Genomic DNA, 17,756 nt, shown 5'->3' on the forward strand with positions numbered 1-17,756 from the left:
GCTTGATTGAATCCATAGCACATTTTCGCTTGCTCAGCTGCACAGACTCTATTTAAATGCTTCCTCCGTGATTTTTGCATAAAATCAATGATTGAAAATATTTTCATTACATTCGGAGCATATTTACAGGCTAGCTCGTGGAACACTAACCATGGAATATAGATTATATCGCTTACCAATGCATTTACGTAAAAAGTACTGATGACTAAAGTCATAGAGAAGCAAATTTTAGATCTTTTTTGTTGTACAAAATTTGCCGTAGAAACAATAGTAATCGAGATAATTATCTTCTTATTCTTAATGCCCCACAATGGTGTCAATCATAGAATGCATGATATCTCTGTAGCTGTTTCATTTACGACAAAAAGGTATAGAACAAATCTGATTGGAAATTTAATTCGGAAACTCATTTATTTCGTGCAAAATTCCAGTATGAGCTATACTTACCGAGTTATCGACACAAATCTTTCTGCTTTTACTCTCCCACTACCATAAGCGACGGTAAAGCTCTATTCATTTATCGCTCAGGTGAATACCAAAATATTTGTCGCGTTCAAACAATAATTCCCATACCAGACAAGTATAAGAGCATGTTTTATTACACGGGACTACGAGTACCAAACGTCAGGAGCAACGAGGATTTCTCATAATCGATATCCTGGAAGTGCATGGGGCCGAAGGTGCGTTTGACAATTCCATGGCCTATTCACTCGTCTCGTAATTCGCCCGATGGAACAGAACGTCTCCCGCGAGGGGAACGAAAACCCTCGACTGTTCTCTCGATATACCCCTTAAACGCTACTCCCATGGCGGCCAATTTGGCCGCGAGATAATACCTCTCCGCGGATGGTGCGCGGTCGAGCAATTTGAGTTGTAAATAATTTCTCGGCCGACGGTTGAAACCGTTCGGAATTATGAATATTCCGTGCTGTGGGGAAAATATAAACGCTGCGTTCGCGCGTTTTCGCCGGAGAGTTTAATAGGTGCCGGGTTATTCGCTCCTCCCTCTCACCACGGTGTTATTGTGTTAGGGCTGACTGCGCGATTTCGGATCCTGAATTATAGACCGCTTTCGTGGGATCGATTGAGATTATACTGTATTACGCCTAGTGATCTCGTTCTCGCGTTTCAACGCAGCGGATAATCCCCTATCACTTTCACGCGTTCGTGCTCCTTTTCAAGTCGTCGATCGTTTATTTTCCCACTCGTCCATCGCGAACGGTTCTCGATCATTCGGAATTGTTGTGCGTGAAACCTCTGATACCAGTTGAATGTTTCCTTACATCAAACATAGTTTTCCTTTAATTAACCCATTCAGGTAGTTCAAATTGATTGCAATTATTCGATAGATAAGCCCTTTGAGTCACGAATTATTGCGAAAGAAGATCGTAAATTTTCTTTTTAAAATTTAGTATCACTTTTTGTTATCAAAATAATAAATCTTGGCGCCCATGGCAAAATCTCAATTCCCTCACGAGCTCAAAGAGTATCTACAATAAAAATAGAATATATCCGTGGTGTTCATTTGGTCAAGTAGGTAGTGTACTTGCTTGCTAACGGAACAACCAGGGTTCGAGTCTCGAAGGATGTTCAAAATGTAATTCACATATTCCTCTTCAATTCCCTCAACTGCTGGCAGCAACGTAGCAAAAGGTACAAGTACAAGACTGGAAAAAAGAATTGGAAGAGTATATACACTCGAATAATAACAGCTACATGTAGTGAGACATGTTGTGTTACCATTGCCGAGCACAGCGGCGAAACAACAATATAGTCCCGGAGGAAAAAGAAGAGCGAACATCAAAAAATTCTGGGAAACTTTCCGAGTCCTGGATGTCCAGGAATAGGAACTCTGGAACATTGAGGGGAAAAAGTGGAGATCCAGCCGGAAAAAAAGCGCTCGAGAAAAGGTAGTCGCGGCGGTTCAGTGAAAAGTATTACAATTCACTGGGACGAAAAAGATTTAAATATCATTAAACTTCCTGGCTTTCCAGTAACTCTGCCCGCATTTCCTCGTTTCTCGACGACTTCGCGAACAGTGTCTCGCAAAGACTTCGCGATAAAAATGAACAATTAAATATCACGCATGAGTAATTAACTCGATTCCAAGCATTTCCTCGGATTCTCGTCGTCCCATTTTATGTTCGGGAACGGCCGAATTCCGCGGTTCAATTTTCGGAATCCCGTAAGCTCCTCCGAGGCAGGCTTCCGGCGTTCTTGTAAACATACCATCGGCAGAAACATAAGGGTCAATAGTGGCCGGAAATTACCGACATTTCATCGACTTGGGAACCGTGTATCCCGCAGTAATGCCCCGAGCCGTCCCGAATAAAATGGTCGGGGCTGGAAACGTTGCAACCGAAGTGACCTGAATCGCGACAGACCGCAGTAACTTCCAGGGATCCGATGATCGATCAGCGAAATAATTTCGCGATTATTTAAAGCTGCTGCTTACATAAGCGAAGCGTGACTGAACGCTATGGCGGCCAGGTGCGGCCTCCATAAGTCGTCGCTTTAATTACCGAATGACTCAATGTATTACTGGATTACGTGCTAATGCACTTTGCTTGTACTTCAATCATTGTCAAAATCACATAGTGACAGTTGAACGAAAAGAAATGCTCGAATGTCTTGTCATCGTTTCGCGTAAGATATAGAAGATACGATTTCGCTATATGCACTCGCAAAATAGTTTTAAAATATTTCTCGAGGATGAGAAACGGTATCGAATAGATTTCAATTGACCCAGTCACTGTCGGGCAAATTTAAAGCGTTTTAAAAAGTGATATTAAATTTGTAGTTCAAAAATAAAATTCATGTTCTTTTCTTGCAATAATTCGTGACTCGAGAGGCACTAAACTTATCAGTGGATGGGTTAAACATAGCGCTTCGAAAATAATCGACCCCGATTTGGAATGACGACTACTCAAAATAGACGGTCAACTCGCTTTCAGCGTAGGGGTTGGAGGGCTAATTAGAAATGCAGAGAGAAGGTAGTAAAAAACCTTTTCTTGGACGCGTAGAGGCGAAAGGTCTGCACTCAAACGCTTTAGGTGCCGACAGCCCGTGCGAAATTGACAAGTAGGTGTGTCATACTTATGCACGGGGCATAAACCTTACACGTGGCGCACGTGCGCTAGACGCATTAGCCTCGTTTCGTCGCTGAACACTTCCTGCCGGTCCAAGAGTCTCGTCCGGCGGAACTGTTGGCGTACGTTGACCCTGGTCACGGGCCGGCCTCTCTCTCACTTTCACGAAATTCTGACAGAAACCACGGCCCCATTTGTATCAAGTGGCTCGGAAATTCCCCGCTTAGATAAGGAGGAGACCTGTTTCTCTGCCGGCTCGTTCCGTCCCAATTGGAAGCAATTCGCCTTGATAAACGCCTCTTCCGATTGCCTCTGATCGGGTTACCCTGGGTCCAGAAGTCGAGACCCATGGACCACGGTCGGGGGCAATCTTTTGCTCTGATGAAAATTTTCCCTCCAGCGCAGACACCCCGAGCACCGGATAACTGAACGAAAAAGCTCGGTTGGATCCCCAGAATTCGGGTCGAATTAAGAGGATAGTCGGTTTTTAAAGGTAAGCGCTGTTGGCGAATTTATTTGACGATAACGGCACGATCGATTCTTTTGAGATTTTAAGCGTTTTTTTTTAGCATGCTGTCGCAAGACAGGAAATAGTTTATTTAGGTTGAAAAAGTTAATAATTTTGATGGTATTGCTATTTAAATAACAAAGCAGTGCCTTCGTGGTGGGTGGGATATCTTCGCACAAATTGAGGTATGTTTAAAAAATCCAATGGTTTTGTATTTGCCAGGTTGCACTTTATAACGTCAATGTAGGTAATCTGAATATTTTTGAAATTTCACAAAATTCTGGCGTTTCGAAAAAAAATACATTTTTGTCTCGTGCTTTGAGTTAATAAAATTATCACCCGAGATGTTATCTTAAAAAATAAAAAATACTCCGTTAAACTACATTCAACGAGCTACATTTCCACCAATTTTCAGTTTGATCCAGTTACTTTTCATTGCAAACAAAATTGTAAGAAACCGCATTTCCCAATTAGACTGCCATTTTAGGACTAGGAGTAATTGCTTTTCGAGGATCTCAAGCCTCGCTCAGAATCAGTAGTTTCATTTTCTATTTATTTGCACAAGTTTTCTGGTGCTTACTTTCCTTATACGAATTTCGTCCTCTCAGATAACAAATCAGAGTTTCCGCGAGGTCGAGGTTTATGAGACATACGCTGCAAGTTTCATAAATCCGAATACATCTCGAGAGAAGAAAAGTCGAAAAGAAGATTGCTTTCCGGCTGCTCAATTCCTCGGAGATTTCGCTAGGAGTCCCGTCTCCAAGATCGTTGCAGTATTAACATCATTATCGAGCACAGACGGTTTGCTTCAAAGGGAACCGCGATACCCTGACTTGTTTCGTAATAAAATAATACCGTTACCGTGAACAATGTGTTCATGGGAGAATAGAATTAGCAGCAAAAGCAACATCGATCCTAGAATTCCTTTGCGCGGCCTTCGATCGTGGTTTATTTCAATTACCCCCAACAAAATCAATTTCGATTACCTTTTCTTCGTCTCCCTCTACGCCACCTACGTTTGCTATCTTCAAGGAATGAAACCTTCGAACAAATGAAACCTTTGGACTTGCTGCAGCCGAAGGAGGATCGAATTTATCGTCGAAAATTCAGGCCAGAGGTCCATCGGGGAAAAATTGAACTCTATCGAATTAAGGGTCACGATAAGACTGTCGATGAACCTTCGTTACCTTTCTAATGATAAAGGCTGCCGGTGAACTTGTTATTTTTATTGGATCTTTAGACCAGTCCAGTTGAACACGCAAACAGTGATTCAGTTATCATACATTTTAGTAATCGAGGCTACGTTAATATGTTCAATTTTTCAAACTCAAAAATATTGAATATTGTTACGTTTTCTGTAGAATTGCAATAAATACTAAATAGTCGAAGTTACTTCGTAGAATTTCAAATAATATTTTACAATAATTTTATATCTAAAGTTCCCAAAAGAAATTAATAAATCTTGTTTATCCTTCACAATCTCGCATATTATGTATCGCTGCTCGTTCTTCGGAAATTAATTCCGACCAGTGCGACAGCTATGTCTAAATTGAATACGACCGCAAAGAGTTGACGTGGCTTGACCCATTCGGGCAGAGTAACGAGTGAGAATCGTGGTGTATTTTATGTCCATATTTAGCAGCTTTATCGTTCATAGCTGGCACGTCGATTTTCTGGAAAAAGTACCACGAGCCCTGTCCAACAGTGAACGCTCGAAGCCAGACAGATCCCTTAAACAGCGATTCCGTTGCAGTGGGAACGGTCGTTGCGGGATTTCGAGGCGTCCAATTATCAAGGAATTAGTTACAGCTAACCGAGTCGGTGCCACGCCTGTTTCGCGTCGCGAGCAATTTGACGGCGACTGTCATAGCCCCCGGGTCGATCTGCAACGGTCTCGAACCGTGCCCGCAACACGCGCGTGCAACTCGGGTCTCACGGTGACGCGTTGCATGCGCCCCCGCATATAGATGCACGCGTTAAGCTGACTGCCGATAGAACTTGTCCAACTTGCAACCGAGGCCGACGTTGCGCGTCCCGCTCCTTACGTGTACCGGCTGCTCTCGAATTTCGCAATGGATTCCGCGGAACAGTTGCCGCGAGAAGTTTCCAGTCGATTCAAACGCTCCTGGATTAACGCTGTTGGGAAATTCCGAAACTCCTCCTCACTGAGATTTCACAATATTACGCGACGTTTGCCGCAATGTAGGACGCGTTTATATTCGCATTCTGATTACACTAGTCAAGCGTAACGCGATATTACATCCCTTTCTGGTACTTACTTAGACAAATTGGGGCTCCCTTCGAGGCTCACGTGGGTATTTATCTTGTCGCAGCGAAAACAAACCTGAGATGCATTTGCGTCGAAACTTTGCTGCCTTCTCTGCCCCTCAAGTTTCTTCAACAGTGCCGCTTTTAAGTTACTTGGCGGCCCGGGTCTGGAATCGGTTGACTCGCTTGTGGTGGCAACTCGTGTCTTCGCCGCTAGATGGACATGGCTTTTCTCGCAAGTGTTGGGTCCGTCGTTCCTGTATAACCATTTTCGATTAATCTCCAAACATGGCGGCGTTTAAGGCACGGGCCTGCTAGCTAACTTTACTGACGAGTCCACTACCAGGCCCAGGACGAAACACACTAGTCCTCAACCACATAGTAACCTCAGCTTGTAAGTTAATAGTCCTGTCTTCAAATGAATTTCCGCCCCTCATTTTGATATTACAGAGTGTTTAATAACGTGTCCAGTTTCCAATTGCGAATATAATTAGTAATTACGTATTCGATTTTAAAATTAAGCAAGGGTACCCAAATAGTTCGGCTTTACTTCTGCGTGAATGGGTCGCAAAATTCTCGAACAATTCCGCTCTGCGGACTTTCGTCAATAGCGAGAAATCCATGAAAAGGTGACGGTCCGTTCTCCGTTTAATCGAGCGCTCTCGTTTCGACGTGGCGAGTGTTAACACATCCAATCTCTTCATTCTAAATTTCGAACATCGAGGAGCACCGGTTGAACAGGAAAGGGTGCCATAAAATCGACTGTAGCTCTCGTGAAACGAGTACCGTTCGAGCTACTCGCGCGAACAGTGCTCATTCGCTTAAGAGGGTATTCTCATTCGCAAGCGATAAAATGAGGTTGTCTTTATTGAATTGTTTGATCAAGAACTACCGTAGGCAATAATTTCAAATTTTTTCCTGTGATACTGGAATATATTCCCCCATATTTTAACGTACTTCGTTGCCCGCAATACTGTTACGTCCTCTCAGACACAACTATCTATCTTGTTGGAAATAGAGTATTTCGGCCGTTTAGTTTCGATCGTAAAGCAGCCATATCGATCGACGCCTCGTTCGGTGGATGACTCGCGAGCCGAACGATTGTTTTTTGTTTGATTAATTAGTTCGGTTGATTGACCGCGAGCGAACGGTCATCGCGTCGTCGCACGTATTCCTTTATTGCATTGATATCGTGTACTCTCTAATTATAATAAACTATAATTACAACATATCTTATAGTACATTCGCCGAAATATGGCAAGTGAAAATAGACATTAACGATAATCTACGCCAAACTTCATTTTTGTTTAATATACATCAGAATATTTTGTCTATAATTAAGTGTTCGCCACTATAATCAAGTGGCAACAAGTGGCGTGCCAATCTTGAAACATAATTCTTGAATGGAAAGCAGACAATTGATGTTGCAATAACAATATAAATTGTGCTACACTTTGTGCCGGCACTACAAGCGTTGTGCATCGAAAACGATACCGCGGGGCGCGATGAGGTTAAATGTAGCAAGTCGCCATTCTTCTCTTTTAATGGCCAAGGGCTAGGTACACGCCGCTGGCGCTCGTGACTATAGATACAGGGCGATCTCGTAACTCTGGAACCGCTCGTCGCGTTCCGTAAACATTGATTTTATTCAGCCGCGTTGCAGCGGGGAAGTAATACACTGGATTGGTACGAATGAATGTTAAACAGTGAACGGAAGTACCCGGGGGTCTGTTTGGCGTGATAGGAAATTCAATTGCCGCAGGCTACGGACTCGAGAAATGGCGATGTAAATGAGGTTAAGTTTTAATAACGCCGAGGTTACGTGACACTATTTTACCTGTCCGAAACCTCTGCGCTCTGTAAAATAGCAAGTTTGTATCGGTATCAGCATTTATTTCGTCGAGATTATGTTTTTGTAACAGCAAATAACTTTCGTAGTCTTTCAGTAATAGAAAATTTAACAATTTCTGTAATGACTTTCTCCTCCACGCTTTCATTTACGAATTCCTCCACAGTATCTTCGCAAAGTCCGGTCCGAAGAAAAATTAACTTACTATTTACAAAAAAAAATGTGTAAATATTTCGGGCATAAGCTAGACTTGGCCCAGATCCAAACCAGCTGGCCCAAATGTCTCGGCTCCGCGAGAGAAATATTCCCTGCGAGATGGACCACCCTGTGTACACTTCGACACGTGTGTATCAGCGAGAGGCACGCATACGCGGCACCTGGTACCCGGCTAAAACCCTCGAAAGAGCGACGATGCTGGTGGTAAGTGCACCCCCCGTTCGTCGGGGCAATCCACCGTCGAGTAACAGGGTTCGTGTAAAGTGCTCGCAAATCAGACCCGATAAAATGGTAATCGCACCGTTGGAGGGTGGGCCGTGTGTTGGCCGGAGGGCTGAAGAGAGAAAAGAAAATGGAGGGGGCGGGGGTGCTGGGTCCTCGCCCGTCGACAATTCCTTCCGACACGCTGCCAATCAATGCCGCGGAGGAAAGTTCCTGCTTTTAAGAACACGCCACACTCTGCACGAGCTGCATGAAAAACGCACGAACGCTCTCCAGACGTTTCTGCTCTCTGTTACTAACGGACGCAACGGGACGCGGAGAAAGGGAGGGGAAGAAAGTGGAAGAAAGTGGTTATGATGGCGATGATGGATGCGTGTTCGAGGTTTGTTTGTACATCGGAATTACGAACGCGCATGCCACGAAACGGGAACGGAGAAATGGAAACGCTGATGGTCCCGGATTGCGCGCGAAACGTTGGCGCTTCTGGCTACAGAAATGTCGAGAACGGGAAAGAAATCGGGGGTGCCGTGGAGAGGGCTCAATAATGAGCACAGTTTTTGCGGAACGACGCCAAAGTGTACCGAAGGATGAGCGAAGATGGCAGAAAAGCCCTCCAGACAGCTTGCGCTTAGGCGAACCGCTTCGAAAGTCAAACCTGGTCTGGGTACTTGGGATCCGCTTTGAAACTTGTAACTCACGCCTAGCGGATGCTGAGGAAGGTGGATCACCGCGGGACGTACTTCAAAATGCGAGCCGAAGTTGGAGTTTGGGACTTCGATTCGATTTCGAGGCGGTCTATCGATTCGACTAGATAATTTCGAAAAGAATTTCGCGTCAATATTTACGACCACGTTATCAGATATGCCGAACCAATCGTATTCCGCGGAAAGGATAACAGTAATTCCAACCTCCAGCGAGAGTCAGGAATATACGTTTTTACACTTCTTGGCAAAAATTGCAGTCGGACTAGCTTTCAGAATATCCAAGAAAAATTTCTAGCTCCCAGCGGGATCCGAACCCACCGACGACCCTCTTTCTCCGCAGCAGCCGAGCACGCAACTCGCTGCGCCACGAGCGTTCCCTCCATATCTTCTTATTTTATCAAATATATTTCGTCCACCTACTCCTGGCGACCACTTTCCAGATCAAGGTACACCAGAATAGTAACGATTTCGTTCTTATTTAATAATAAACCCTCGATAAAATTATTGTCTACTTCAACGATTGTCAATATTCAGTGATATCGATATTCTTTTTAATGCACCCTATATTCCCGTCTCATATCACCCTGATATGAAGTACTATGACCTTCAAATGGCCTTGGGCTCATCGGCACTTTCGAAATCATTGGTTGACATCTATTTTCACGCGTGTGCATTCCAGCGGCTTGATGAAAATTCTATCGTGCTCTATGCTGTGAAAGTTCGATCTCGACAAAATGGCGGAAAATATTCGTCGAGCTCGGAAACAGGATCGGTAACGCGTAATCATATATTTTTATGCAAATAGAGAGTTGGCGAGCTTGTAACGTTACAGATACCATTTTCAAAAATCGATAACGTATAATATCATCGAGATTACGTTCTGCTATGCGTTGAATTGGAATATTTGCATGTTTTCCCTGTACTCAAAATATTGATTTTGTCGCACGAAACGCATCATCTAACACGAATGAGAGAGCATCGCCAACTGGCCATATATGTATATCTCGTAATTTTGAAATTTGTTATTTCCGCATCGGAAACGGCGTTCATCATCGGGATTAAACCGGATATAGTAATAATAATAATTAATGTACGATTACAAATATAGGCGAGATCGTGATTACAGAACTGCTGAAACCGCGTTACCGAGTGGAGACGTAGATTCGTGAAACAACATTCCCGACAGGAATTTATGACGGGAATATGAAGTTTTAGTTGCTGGCTTCTTTACTGATTCGATCTGATTCATCGTCGACAGTTTTCGGACACTGTCAGACGCCTCTTATTCACGCAGGGCCCTGCCCACTGACGCCAACACCCCGTCTACTGACGCTGAGGCCCCGCCTTTGATTCTGTCAAAAGTTCTATATTATTTAAAAATTCGGTAGGCATCGAAACATTTCCCAATAGAAGCATCATTTCTTTTTGATCGCGTAATTCGATTCGAGACAGCCCGTGAATTCACAGCCACCATCGCCTGAAAAACTGGCGCTTTCGATTTTTCGCGTCTGCTTACCAAGTAAGCGTACTGGTTCGACTTTAACGCTCATTAAAATTTCGCTGAGCCTAGGAGCGTGTGTTTACGCAATATGAACGAAGAATTAATTAGTGGAGTTCTGGGATCCGCAGCGCTTTGTTGTTGACTCTCGTTGTTTGCGGAAGGGGCACAAGCACGCTGGCGATAATTTCGGCGAGCACGGAATAAGATTTCACATTTTCGAATTCAAGAGAATGCTCTTGATTTTCGTTCTGTTCTTGCATACTCTGAAAATTGAGTTACTCGTGTCTCGCTCCATAAGGGTTGTGTGTATCTTTAAAAGGCTACCATTCGGTTACTTTTGAAAATTCTGAAATGATCTCACACGGTGTTTTATAGAGGATCACCTGACGGTTATAAATAACGTTGGTTTGTTGAGTCGATTCAATTTATAGTAAAAATATCCATCTTGCTGTTAGAACACTGCTTCGCTTTTTCAACTAACAATACCATAAAAATTATTCATAGGATAATCTTAAAGAAAATATTTCCTGTATCGCGAAAGCATATTAAATGCCTGATAAAAATCTCAGCTGAATTGACCGTACCGTTTCCTCGCAATAAATTCTCAAACAGCTCGCCAAGGTGTTCGAGCTCCCGTTAATTTGTCGAAGACGTGACGGGGGCATTCTAACGAGCGGCGTTACACAAAACCAAAGGATCCCCAGTTATCGGCTAATGGAGAGCATTAAACCGAGCTTAAAGAACCGTACAACAAGGGTCGATCGGTAAATCGAGGACCCGCAAGCAATCACGAGACTCGTGGTGCTCAGGTGGCGCATTATCGCCTCGATGCCTTTCGAGGTGGCAGCAAACGAGGTGGGTACATCAACACTCCCCGATGGAGTCGCCTCGTAAGACGACGCGGCCACAAAGAATGGAGACACTAGAGCCCCCGAAAGCGGTCGAGAACGACCCGGCGGAGGCGGGTAAACAGCGAATTGTATCGGTGAATTTCAATCTCTAGCCATAGTGAAATCGATGTTTGTCAACGTCTGGCGCGTACCGGCCAGTCCTGTTCCACTGCGTGCCCGACGCGACGTTGAATCGGTGATTTCGATCATAAACAGCTGTATACGGAAGAACGCGATCCATGTAAACAGCAATTTAATTCGATTCTGTAATTTTCGTGGATAGGATTAATTGGAATCTGGTCGTTAATCGGAATCGTGTTGCCAGGTAATTGTTGAGGACGGTTTGATCGGATGTGGAGGAGCTGGAGGAATTCGATTCAGGTGGAAATTGTTAATAGAAGTGACGTGTTAATCGTTGTAACGATTTATCGAGGATTTGCAACGGGTCGCCTTCCGAAATCGCCGCACCTTCCCCCTCCCCGTTACTCCATAGCGCACGGAACAGAGACCCGTGCTCGGAGATACAGTTTTTGTTCGAAAAACGAAAGCTTCGCTAGTTGGATTCAATTATCTCGTTCGGGGAGAGGAAACTCAAATCCCTTTCGCTTCTCGCGTACGCAGCATCCAACACCGAATCCCAAAAGCAATCACCGCGGCTTCGGTCGGGGGAAAAAAATCCTGCGAGGAAAAACCGCCGCGATGGAACTGCCGCGGAAAATTAACGGCGCGACTTGTCGAGGCTGGTAAACAATTATTAGCCCGTTCCTCCGCGGTCCATTAATTACCCACGCTAAGCTATGAGTTCCTCCACGTAATTACAGTGGCCGGTTTCCAGCGACAAAGAAGCTACAAAAAGCCGGAGGTAATTGAACCAGCGTTGGAACGGTCCCGAGACCTTAAGGGGTGTCTATCAAGAACATTGTTAACAACAATGTGACTTCGTAGCGTCTTTGAAGATCGCGGGAAACGTGAGCCGGACGGAAAAAAGGGCGCATCGATCGCGGATCACGTGACGCTATTCATGTGACACGAATTACATAACCGAGGAATGGACACTCGCGCTAGCAAAAGAACATTGTGAGCTGATAGTCAATGAAAGCTTGTATTTAAGGTTCATTGGCAAGAGCTATTGTAGTATCCGCGCCTCCCATACCCAACAATAAGGAGTCAAAACAACAACACGAAACGTAGGATACGGAATTGGTCGCGTAAGTAAAGCGGTCGACTGTGGATCCGAGGATCGTGGCTTCGAATCCCCGTGCCTTATTTTTCGTTTAGACTCCTACATATGGGGGCTCGTCCGGGATGGGGGGTTACAGCGGCAGAGGACCGGCCAGTGACGATGAGTGACGATGAACAACAATGCCACGCAAAGGACGGTGATGTGTTGACGGTGGAGTGGGCAACAATGAGGCGTCGAGAGAGAACAACGTTCCAGAAAGAGAGAGGGGAGTACACTCGCGAAAGAGGGTGCGGCGCGCATTGTTGTTGAGACGCGAAACCCGAGAGAGAAAGAGAGAGGGGAGTACACTCGCGAAAGAGGGCGCGGCGCGCATTGTTGTTGAGACGCGAAACCCGAGAGAGAAAGAGAGAGGGGAGTACACTCGCGAAAGAGGGTGCGGCGCGCATTGTTGTTGAGACGCGAAACCCGAGAAAACGGACATTCGAGGGCGAATGAATGTTAATTCAGGATAGCCAAGTGTAGTATCCGCGCCTCCCATACCCAACAATGAGTCAAATAAGAACACGAAACGTAGGCTACGGGATTGGTCGCGTAGACTCCTACACTATTAATTATCAACTGTTAAGCTGTCGAATAATCTACGGAATAAATAATTTTCAAGATAAATGAAATGGACAGGCCAGGATCGAGATGAGAAAATGTTCCGTCGAGTCTGATAATAAAAACACTCTCCCCTTTTCTCTTGTCCGCCAGCGACAATAAAACATGGCCTTGCATGAAAACACCGAGCGTAATCGCCTGGCCGGAATCCCACTTTTCCCAAGCCACGCGACCGGTGGTCATGCAAGATGCGTAATTACCTTGCGTAATTAGCAGATAACAGGTAGACAGAGGTGCACCCATGGTTTCGCTCATATCTGGCACACACTGCACGTTCCACAGTTTCGCAAAGCATGGAGCGCGATGCGAGAATAACGAGACCAGCGTGGTCGGCCATTCTTTTTGTCTTTAATTGTTTCAGGGCTGGGGCCTTCAAAGTACCTTGAATCATTAGTCCAACGAGTTGAAAAAACGCCCGCCATTATGAATTAATTGACGAAACGCTCCGGTACCTGTCGGATACTTCAAAATTCTAAACACGCGCGACAACATACGCGGAGGTGTAAGACACGGTGGCCATCGAATACCAAACTACAGCGCTACCTAACTCGCTTCCAGACCTATCTACCCGTAGATAAGACTTCGCTCGACGGAACTCCGTACCCCGGGACTCGCGGCAGAGGTAATTGCATCGATCATCTCAGAACTCATCATTTCCTAGCCAAACCTTTAGCCCCTCTAGGGGCCAAAGTGGCTCCTTGATGTACATCCTCCGCGAACCCTAATTTCCACATCATCATAAGACTCCCTAGCGCAATCTACCCCTACCTCCGTGTCTCCGTCGAACAACCCTCGCAGCCAGTCACTGCCTTAACCGATATTTAAACGAGTTTCCAACGGAATAAAACCCCCGACTCGAACGGAGGGCGAAAAAGTTCAGCGGAAACCCTCCGACAGGCTACATGCCAGACAGTTCCTAGGGTCCACTCGTCGAGAGAAACTTTCCCCGGACGGTTTGTGGGGAACGTCGATGTGTCTGCGCGGACTCGACGATGATTACCAACCCCCTTTGACCGGCTGGCCCGCGCCTGAATCCAGTTAGACGATTTAAAATCGATGAAGGGATGGATGGACTCGTGACGGATGGACAACGGGACACGCCGGGACCGGGGCGGAGACGCCGCGACGCGGGACGAACGTATGGCGGCTCGCAATTACCATTCATTACTTTGTTGGGGCCAATTGACATAACTGATTGGTATTCGGCCGCCACGCCGCCCTCAAAGGACCCCGGGTCCTGGGGAAGGGTGCTAATGCTGTTAGCCGTGTCTGCGTTCAGAGTTGCACGCGTTTCGGGGTACGTCCAAGTATGATACAACGCTTCGTCGATGGCCCATGAAACAATGGCGTTTTTGCCGATGGGATGGTCCACTTGAGAGGAGACTTTTTGTGATCGACGGTGAAGGGTGGTTTGGGATGCGTTGGTTGGAATATTATGATTGATGGAGTGGTCAGTCGAGGACGTACCTTCTGAGACTTCGAGGTTATTTGCATTTCGACTTGAGATGAATTCTTCGAATGTCAGTAACGTGTGGGTGGTACACTGAAGGAAGCATTGAAAGTTACTAGACTGCTTCTTTTCCTAAGGGGATTAGAAAGCTTCCTATCTGATGAAGAAACTGTATTTCTGCCGAAGAAAAGTACGTAGAAAAATAAGGCACTCCGTTTGTATTTACATCGTTCTGTAATTAGAAAATTCTAGTCTATTCTTAGAATGTTATCCTCGTCTAGGGATCAAGGTTCAAGGTAGCTAACAACCTCTAGATAACCTTGGACAGAGGTGTTCTGTTCCGCGACGTTATCTGTACGATATTTCCACGCGGTCAAAAATGAAAAAGGTATGAAACGGCGGTGGGGAAACACAAGAGAAGTTGCACGTTCACGTGTAACGTTTTCACCGTGAGCGTCCCGCCATGTATCGTTAATGCGCAGACGATTCATTGAACGACGCTCACATTGTCGCGGCGTTCGAAACAAAAGTTCCTCGCTCGGCTCGCCCGCCCGCGCGTTTATGATAATTAAATGACACGCTATTAACCATAAAAGCGTCCCAGCGACAATATGGCTCGAAGTTACTTTACGACATTACGGGACGAGTTGAAGCGGCACGCCCGCCGACTGATAACATTTTCAACGCGACGGGAAAGTTCGTTAGCAGGTCGAGCCGAGTTCCAGGGAACAAAAGCGACCGGCGAAACCGGCGAATTAAAAACGAGGCTTCGTGATCGTTTCAAGCACCCCTTTATCGCGTTTTTCAACAACCTTCGGGATAAAGTTGATCGTATCGCGTAACCCTTTTAATTAGCCAGTTAATTGACACGTTGGACGTCACGTGGGTATCCTTGTTTCAGGACCCAATTAAGGGCTAATGCCAACTTAGCGGTGCCGAAACGGATGGTATCTTCGGGAATTTTTTGTGGCTATACTCTATGCCTTGTTTGTTTATGGGGTACATAACAAGCGGTCAGGAAATATTTTTTTATGTTCATGTTGGCCGCGAGAAAATGGAAACGATATTAATATTCCTTGGAATTTAAAATATATTTTGAATTAAAGTCTTTAAGTTTTATAAATTATTACACGAATCGTTCTCGTATTATTTTTAAAGCAGAAAACTATACTTTAGTATTAAAATAAAAACTTCGATCCTTCAACTTCTGATACGAAACAACATTTCGAAAAGACTGAAGGCCGAGTTGACGCGCGATAAAAACGTCGTTCGACGTTTATGAAATCGAACATGTGAAGCGAGGGTGTCGCGCTGTAAAAAGTGATGCAGCCGGGGCGCGGGAGAAATCGAGTTTCATTAATAAACAGCGCTTGTGTGATAAAATCGCTAAAAATCACTGACACGCTTCACTGGCTACCTCGCGTCTCCTGGGGGAGCGAGGCATTCAAAAAATCAATTTGAATTCCCCGAGGTACTTCGGGGGTGACGAAAAAATTGAAATATTTATCAGTCCTGCACTTTCAGCCATCGACATTTGATACGGTTGATAAAAGTCAGCCTTCGATGTAGTCCGGCCATGAAATATTTCGTTGCGTCCAGATACGATCAAGATAAATAAAAAGTAAATAGCAACGATTATAGTAGGGTATTTTATTAATTAAACAACATAACCAGAAATGTAAACAGTAGAGTTTACAAAGTGAACCAAAGAAATGATAGGAGTCAGCAGTAAAAGTTTTGTTGTAGCAGAACTGCCATAACAATTTTTATCGAAATGTTTCACTGTTCGATAACGACGATCAGGTTGCATCGGGACCAAGAGAGGCAACAGATTGAAAGAAATCCCTTCGTTTGTTTTCCAAAATTCCATCAGTTCTCTGGAGCACCGTTCTGACGGATGGCAGAGCCAGAAATCATTAAAACTTTTCGAACACGGCCCTTCGCGGCGATGTCAAACGAAAGAAGGCCAAAGATATATCTCCCTCGAACAGGGAAGTTTCCTACCGAGCACGATCCTTACCCCAACCCCTTCCGCCCCTACGTCGAGCCGCCCCGACCACTTGTACTTCCTGACTAAGCGGTATTCCGGAGGTTGTGTCCGCCAGAACGGAAAGTTAACTGATAAATAGCAGCTAATGCTTCACTAGGCGTCGGCGTCTGCAGCAATTTTGGACCCACTTAGAACGATCTCCCTAGGGAATACGACCAGGTCTCCCCGAAACGAGATCGAAACGGTTCCAGTTTCACGCGTGAAATGCATCCCGGGCATGGTTTTTGCGACCCCCGCTGTCGACGACGTTGAACGATCGCTTCCTCATTCCTGGCAAACTTCTTGCGCACTTGTCTGATTCATTCCTGAAACGATGCCGAAGTTTCAGGGACACGTGGGTAGTGAAACGTGTCTGTGACCAAAAGTAGAGGTCCAATGTTTAAAAAATACGACATTAATCACAGATCGAATATTATAATATAATTCCTCTGGTACAACGAATGATCCGTTTGAAAATAACGTTACAACGGTAAAACGAATTTTCGTTAAAGAAATTTAAAATTGCGAGCGAATATTTAAAGGTTCGATCGACGCGAGAAGCGTGACAACAGGGAACGAATGTAACGCGAGTCAGCCCGGGTCGAAAAGCAATCAGAATCGCGAGAACGATCGGTCGAAAATATGCATCGAGCGCCGCGCGAATAATCGAGCGTTCCCCTCGAACGTAAAAACGCGAACTTTATCCGCGCGGCGAATACTAATTGACGACGGCGAGCCGTTCTCCCGGCTCTGATCGTCCGCTCTTTTCGAAAGCACGCCTAATTCGGCCCGATGTCATTAACGTCTGTGATTCGTCGATAAATTATTCGGGGTAATTGGATTCGGGCCGCGCATAAAATCCGCCGCGCGAAATCGTCCACCGAGGCGTCCCGCGTGTACGCGGTGAAACGAAGAGAGCGAAGGGATGACGCTCTCAGGGGGGACGTTTCGCACGCGGGGCAAATTGGATACGACAATCAGGATATCGGTGTTCCCTGTTTACCGATATGACGGCGGCTTATCGTCGAATTGCGGTAAAATCGTGCGGAACATTAATAGTAATCATAATTGCGTCTTTATTGTACTTCGTGCCGCGAGCACTGAGTGCCACATGTTTCTAGCACCATGAGAGCTTAGTAGCACAAGTGCCTAATACAACGAGTGCCTAGTACCACGAGTGTCTAATA

General features: G+C 45.3%; 1 protein-coding gene across 3 annotated transcripts in view; it reads left to right on the plus strand.

Annotated features, from left to right (window-relative positions):
- The window catches only part of LOC128879462 (protein artichoke-like), a 193,803-nt gene that overhangs the window by 112,104 nt on the left and 63,943 nt on the right, over positions 1-17,756 (plus strand). The window contains exon 1 of one of the 3 annotated variants that reach the window (XM_054128621.1): positions 13,633-13,712. The exons of the other annotated variants lie outside the window; for them this stretch is intronic. The gene's annotated coding sequence lies outside the window, so the exon portion shown is untranslated. Of the gene's footprint in view, positions 1-13,632; positions 13,713-17,756 lie in introns of those variants that run through there. 3 annotated transcript variants of the gene reach the window in all.

Source organism: Hylaeus volcanicus, chromosome 7 (assembly GCF_026283585.1).
Source record: "Hylaeus volcanicus isolate JK05 chromosome 7, UHH_iyHylVolc1.0_haploid, whole genome shotgun sequence".
NCBI lineage: Eukaryota > Metazoa > Arthropoda > Insecta > Hymenoptera > Colletidae > Hylaeus > Hylaeus volcanicus.